The following is a 7,150-nucleotide window of genomic DNA, read 5'->3' on the forward strand; positions in this document are numbered from 1 at the left end:
TGCCACTAAGCCGTTTGCAGGTCGTACACTTCGCACTCATTCTGGTATAGTTTGAAAGGTTTCTTCACCCTGCACAAGTTAACGTACAAAGTTGTCCTTGACCGTTAAACTTTTTGCTGTCATCGCAAGCGGTAGAAGGCACGTGGATCCGCGCGGGCAAAATATTGGCCAGTAGAAACATTGTAACTACAGTCTATTCACGTTGTTTGATCAGTCCTTGCAGTTGTCTTTTTGACAGTCAACAATTTATACTTTTTTAAAATTAATTTTGAGTTATCGCTATCTTTTTTGATCTGACGTTGAGGAATATTGATCGTGTACGGTTTTTTTGAAGAAGTCTCGCACCTTAACGTTACATTAGTCATTTCAGTATCACTGCTAAATAATTAAATCCTGAAATTCTCCCGGATAGGCTTCCTATAGAATATCTGGTTTCCAGTCCTCTTTTTAGGTGTTGGGTATCTATTTTTCGCCTTGTACATATGACGCTTTTTTAAAAAGAATATGTGATATTTTACGCCAATTCTACTACTTCCGCCGTCGGCAAAAGCGCTGATTAATTACCGGCTAAAACGGCCGCAAAAACAACCGGGCCAAGTTGGTTTTGTACTGTGAAATCATTTGCATACATTTGAACTGGGAGCTGTTTCATTCTGAAAGTACCGCCCTGACTATATACTAGTTAGCTTTGATCCCTAATTTCCCATCAGATTATGACCCCGATCCCATAAAGTATGAATGAACCAGGGCAAGCCACTAGACTGACGAGAGAGTTACATGATTTTTATCGTTTAATAGATAAAAAAACAAAGAAACAAACAAACAAACAAAAACAATAAAAACACTCCCCCCTAAAGAACGACTTCGTACATAAGGAAAATATCTCAAGATATATTAGTTTATGGATCGCACATAAAAGTATCAGCACTGCCGTGACGACTGCTTACAAATCACAGCGAAAGACATGTGACAGAGTTGGCGTTACGAGAGATATGGGCGTTACGGCGTTCATGCGCGTTCCATGCAACTCTCTCGTCTCCAGTTTTCTTGCTCGGACGCCAAGCAAGAATCTGAAGATTTGTGTCCCGCCTGCGTAGATATGCGAATTTTTTTCTATTGTTTTTATTTGTTGTGTTATATCATTTAATGCTTGATAACTTTTAAGGCTCGGAAATTCTACATGGGATGTTTTGGGGTCAGGAGCGCATGACCCACAGGCTCCTGCTGGGGGTTAGTTTTTGGTTGATGGATGTTTTGGGGGGTATTATTAAAGGTCCTAAGGATTTTTTTGTTTTGATTTCCCCCGTCACTTGGAATCCGGGATGCAACGTGGGTACAATATGTACTCCCATACATCAAGTACTTACCTCCGCTCTTAAGGACACCGCTGACTGATTAATAGAACACCGAAAACTTATCCTCCACCTCTACGCCCGTGGAAAATTCGTCTCCCAAGGATGACGTTCTTCGAAAAAAAGCTGCATTCCCGCATACCTTCAAGACTGGAGGCAAGTTACATTATTAGCTAATTTTACTCTTATTATTTAACGTTGTGCATACGTATGATGATCGATCATCAGGGACCGCGAAGGGAGGACTGGGGCTATTGAACAGAGAAATGGGGCTATTGAACACCAGTCAATGCTGTCAATGTATTAACCCTTTTTTTAGATGATTCCCAATGTCCTTAAATTTAAGCCCTTTGCAGACAGTCATTCATGACCACTGGGACAATAGCCTTTGATCTTATAGGTTTTATCCTTGAAATATTGGAGAGAGTTGCCTACACGAACCAAAGTTATCAATCCAAAGGGACCATTCAAATCATGCTTCAAAATGTTAAATGGTGACAATGATTGTGTTACAGGTCTAATTTGATTTCAGTTTGATCCCAGGGGGGTTTCACTGTATTATCATTGATAAAGGCAAAAATAAATCTCACATGTCCATTTGAAAGCATAGTTAGTTCTAGCCTGTTCCAGGCTCCGAGATGGTGGTGGAAAGTCGTTCAGTAATAAGAAATGCGAAAAATGCGCGGGGGCTGGGGAGACACAGGGCGGCGGAGCCTGTACGCTTTTTTTTAACAGCCTGTTCCGGTATATCAGCTCCTGATATACCCTCTGATTGGTCAATTGTGACAGTTAACATCATCACCTAGTAGCGTCATCATCAGTTTGTCATCACCAAGATGGCTAACGCGAATCGCGCGTGTGATCTTCATGAATCGGTGTTGTCTTGTGCTTTAGACGAGTGTCTGCGACTTGGCTCGCGGTAAAGATGTTTTCGGTGTTATGCCCACCGGTTTTGGCAAAATTTTAATCTTTCAGCTATTCCCACGCTTGGCTAAAGCTGCTCTAACCCTATAAAACTCTACGATAATAGTCGTTTCGCTGCTGATATCTATAATGCAAGACCAAGTGGAACAACTGAAAAAGCTTGGATTTTTGGCCGCAGCTATTTGGCATCAGTAAAGTGGGAGAGGAGGACGAGAAGAAAGCAAGAAAAGGAAAGTGCGAAATTGTTTTTGGTAATTCGGAGTCCTGGATGATCACGAAGTGGCGATAACAAAACAGTCCAAAGACTGTCAAGCTTATTCTGCTATCACCAAGGGAGAAACTAAGCGCTCCAGTCAAAAGACTCACACTATTTTCAGAGAAACACTATCAAGCTGGAGTTTACTAAGTGGCAGTGCAATTCTCCTTAGTTGATGTAGCTTAAGTTTAAGCTGCACTTCATTCTTATAATTCTGGATCTGTAAATCACTATCCCTGATAATTTAACATTCTGCAAAGAAAACTAACAAGCTGGGCCCAGCGTGATACAACATTGCAGAAAAATATTACATTAATTCACGGACTAAAAAAAATCACTTAGTTAGTCAGATCCAGAGGGCACTTTGGAGAAAATTAAAACTCTTATTCAGCCGCAATAAAAAGCTTTACACTTCAAATTAGAGGTCAAAGAAAATGCTCTCTCATCAGAGGGCAAATCCTGCCAACCAGAAACAAACGCCACAGTAAATCGATATGTGTGCCATGACCTCTCAGCGTGAAACAAGCGGGTAAAGTCACATTTGCTCAGTGAAAATGTAGAACCTTCCAGAGCATAACCTACCCAACAGAGGAAAAAACTTACCGCCCCCTTTTATTGCTATAAACTAGAGCCAAAAAAACAGATGCTCTTACAGGATAACGAATTCAAAGACATAAATTTCCACACATCGCACAAGGAGTTCACGTCGCGTGCAATGCTCACGCGAGAAACTTGAGAATGATTGTAGCTAACTGAAGTGTTAACAGTTTTGACAGCCGAATCCAGACGTGACAAAAATGGGCGGAAGAGGGTTGTTAAAGAAATGCTAACAGGCTCTCTCTCCCATTTTTCCCGCCACCACCGCCCCCTTTCCCAAGTTGTGCGCGTCTTATTTTTGCTTTGCTCGTTTTAATATGTTCCCACTATACTATCTTAGAGCCTGGCACAGGCTAAGTTAGTTCTGGCATATAATTAATAGTTCTTTTTTAGTGAATATTCTAATAACAGACGCTTTTGATAAACATTTAAGAATAAAAATCAACGATAAAAATTTTGAATGACGTTTCGATGACTCGCTCATCATTTTCAAATTCTAAAAAGATAGATTGTTAAAAGTTCTTTATATATTAAGAATGCGTGTGAAGTCTCGTTGCATGTGATTAAAAACTACAATGTGGAATGTAGTGAGTGTTAATTAGGTACTAAATAGTTTTGCTTTTATTGAGTCTGATTGAGTGTTCAGTTTGGGTTTCATTTCCTGGATAAAAAGCATTTCGTAGATCAAGCATTCAAATTTCCCACGACATTTCTTCAGTATAGTGAATTGTTCAGTGAGGTCTTTGTTCTTTTGATTGTGAGAGTCACGCAGGTGTTTTCCAGTAGCTGAGTGCTTGTGTTCATCAATGCGTTGGAAAAGGTGTTGGCGAGTATAGCCAACATAATCCGCATCACACAGATCACATTTGAATTTGTAAACGAGTCATCGAAACGTCATTCAAAATTTTTATCGTTGATTTTTATTCTTAAATGTTAGTGAATATTAGTCTCATTAATGTGAATCTAAGCACTAATAATGGAGAAGTCTGGGCTTGGAGCAAGCAGTTGTATACTGTATAGGAGTCATCCTATTTCAGAATTGAGCAATATATTGTATGAGAGTCATAAGACTACTGAGAACCAATTGTAATACACAATGCTAGCATGTTGATCAGCTATTGCTTAATTTTTGATACAATTTATTAGACTAAGGATTAGTCTTTCAAGGCACTTTTGGCAAGCAAGTAAGAATTAGCTTTTTTAGTACAGTGAAACTTCTGTTAAGATGACACCTTCGGGAACTAATTCCCAAGTGTCCGCTTAATAGAGGTTTGTAAAAATTGCACAATGTTTGTTAATGATAAACATTCAACCGGGTTACTCTGTACTGTGATAAAGTTCCATATTGTTAAGGAAGCTGTGTTGTACTTTGTGCAAGACTTTTAGGTGAACTTTAATTGTGGATGACAATCATACGGGCAGATGTCAGCCGTCTTATCTACCGTTTATTGACAGCTAAATGAATTGATTTATCTTTAATAATTAATTGACTACAGTACATATTTCAAGGACACAATCCAATACTCATATTGTCAATTCACTCTGGTGTCAGCTTGATAGGGGTCTTTAACAATAGAAATTAGTCAAATACAATTTATTTCAGTGTCCACATCCACTTAATAAAGGTGTCCATTGAATAGGGGTACTGGTTCATTATAAAGGGAAATATTAGACATAAATTTCGAGACCCAGCTTAGTGTCCTCCAAATAGGGGATGTCCGCTTAATTGAGGGTCCGCCTAATAGAGGTTTCATTGTATATTTGAATTTCAAGATTTATAATGTATGTTTCTCTTTATTCTTGTGTGGACTCTATACATGTAGCTCTTTAATAAGTTATTCCATATGGCATTGAAATTCTATTTCTTTTCTTTTATTTTCATCATGTGTTAGTAATGACATTAAATTGAAATAAGGGACGGTTCATTATTTATGGGAATGACCGGGTCGGGAAAAAACCGAACGGGCTTTGAAAATTTTTCTTGCCGTGGCGACGGGCTTTGTGTTTTTTTCTTGAACAAAGAGACCGGGCTTTAAAAAAAATCAACATAAACTAAAACTGTGGTAGAAACGCGGCAGTCGTTTGATGAGAACAACACATGGAAACTGTATTCGTCGTTTAAAATTCACCTGATAAATTGTTGTACTTTCATATCAAATAAATATTGCTACAATATTTTTGGTAATGCAGGGATATACCTGCAAGAAAAAACTCGCGCTTTTCGATCGAACACTCGAGAATTTTGACAGGCCACAGAATGACACAAATGTACTTTGTGAGCTGCTCTTTTATAGTTGTTTATATTCATAGCAATAAAAGGGGGTGGTAGGCCTACACGACTTTTACCTCATGCCAAAATGCTGTTTATTCCAATAAAATTGTTTTTATCTGCTGGGTAGATTATGCTCTGGAAGGTTCTGCATTTTTACTGAGCAAATGTGATTTTAGCCGCATGTTTCACACTGAGAGGTCATGACATACATATCGATTGACTTGATTTGCCCTCTGATGCAAGCGCATTTTCTTTGACCTCTTTTGAAGCGTAAAGCTTTTTTATTACGGCTGAATAAGGGTTGCAATTTTCTCCAAAGTGCCTTCTGGATCTGAATAACTAAGCGATTTTCTTTAGTCCGTGTAATGTTTTTCTGCAATGCTGTATCACGCTGGGCCCAGCTCGTCCGTTTTCTTTGCAGAATGTTAAATTATCATGGATAGTGACTTACAGATCCAAAATTATAAGAGTGAACTGCAGCTTAAACTGAAGCTACATAAACTTACCATGGAGAATTGAATTGTGACTCAGTAAACTCCAGCTTAGTGTTTTTCTAAAGATAGTGTGAGTCTTTTGACTGGAGCGCGTAGTTCCTCCCTTGGTAATAGCTTTGAATAAGCTTAACAGTCTTTAAACTGTTTTGTTATTGCCACAGTTTGTGATCAGGCAAGACCATGGTTTCGGTTCTCCACACGAACCTCATAAGTTGCCGGGTTGGCTTTGTGCTTAGTTGCTTTTGCAAGAGCAACTTTAGTTGTACTTTGTTGTGGCGACAATGGTACAGCCGTTCTGTCTATTGAGCTTTGAACTTGAACATAAATAGTCACGTGGCGGATTGAAGTTCTTGTTTTCCTATAGATCGTTTTCACTGTCACGCAACAAAAAAATAAATTAGAAACCGTCCAGTGGAAGAAGCCAAGAAAACGAAATGTTATAAAAGACTAATATATAAATACTTTGCCCCAGTCTCAGGTCTTTGTGGCCCACAGTTTCTGAGTTATTTGCCGAAACGTTTCACCCATCTTTGTAGAACTTTATATGGCGACGCCATATTGGTGTACCTTTTTGGTGCACCAATATGGCCGCCGGAAATGAACAAAAACATCTGGAGTTCACTTTTTCTATAAAAGTTCTTTCTTTTCACAGGAGAACTAGCATACGTGCGCATAAACATATCTTCTAATACTTGAAACGGTTATACTGCTGAAAATCAAGAGGAGGGACGTTTTTCAACGAGACAACATTCCTATTTTGGTGTCACGCACCGTGAAAACTCGGAAGTTCAAATTGCTGTATTTTCGAAATGAAACGTGCTACGGGAATGGAAACTCGTACAAAGATTTACTTTTTGTTTATCTTCAACCCAGTGTAAATAAGAATTCGTAAAACTTCGCTATTTTGACTTTACAATTTGATGACGTCATTGTGAAAACCATCTATTGGCTTCTGAACGTAACCAATTACGGAGTGTGTATTTCGATCCTCTTCTGCTTCAAGCTAGAGGTGTGTTTTCTTGGATAGCATTTCGTGAAAATTTAAGCACTTTCTTTTATGGAAGAGTTCAAGGACTCTTGTATATAAGTGTGCACAGAGTTTCCGTACACTCCCTCTAAAAACTGGAGTGGATACGTTCCTTGTTAGGTGCGCATTGTTGAACTTTCTACTCTGTGCTTGGTTCTTATTAGTGCCTGTGCCTGTCTCGCGAACGTGTTTAAAAACATGTTTGTGGAAACTTATTCCTTTAACAAA

The sequence above is a fragment of the Porites lutea genome, chromosome 8 (assembly GCF_958299795.1).
Source record: "Porites lutea chromosome 8, jaPorLute2.1, whole genome shotgun sequence".
NCBI classification, from domain to species: Eukaryota; Metazoa; Cnidaria; class Anthozoa; order Scleractinia; family Poritidae; genus Porites; species Porites lutea.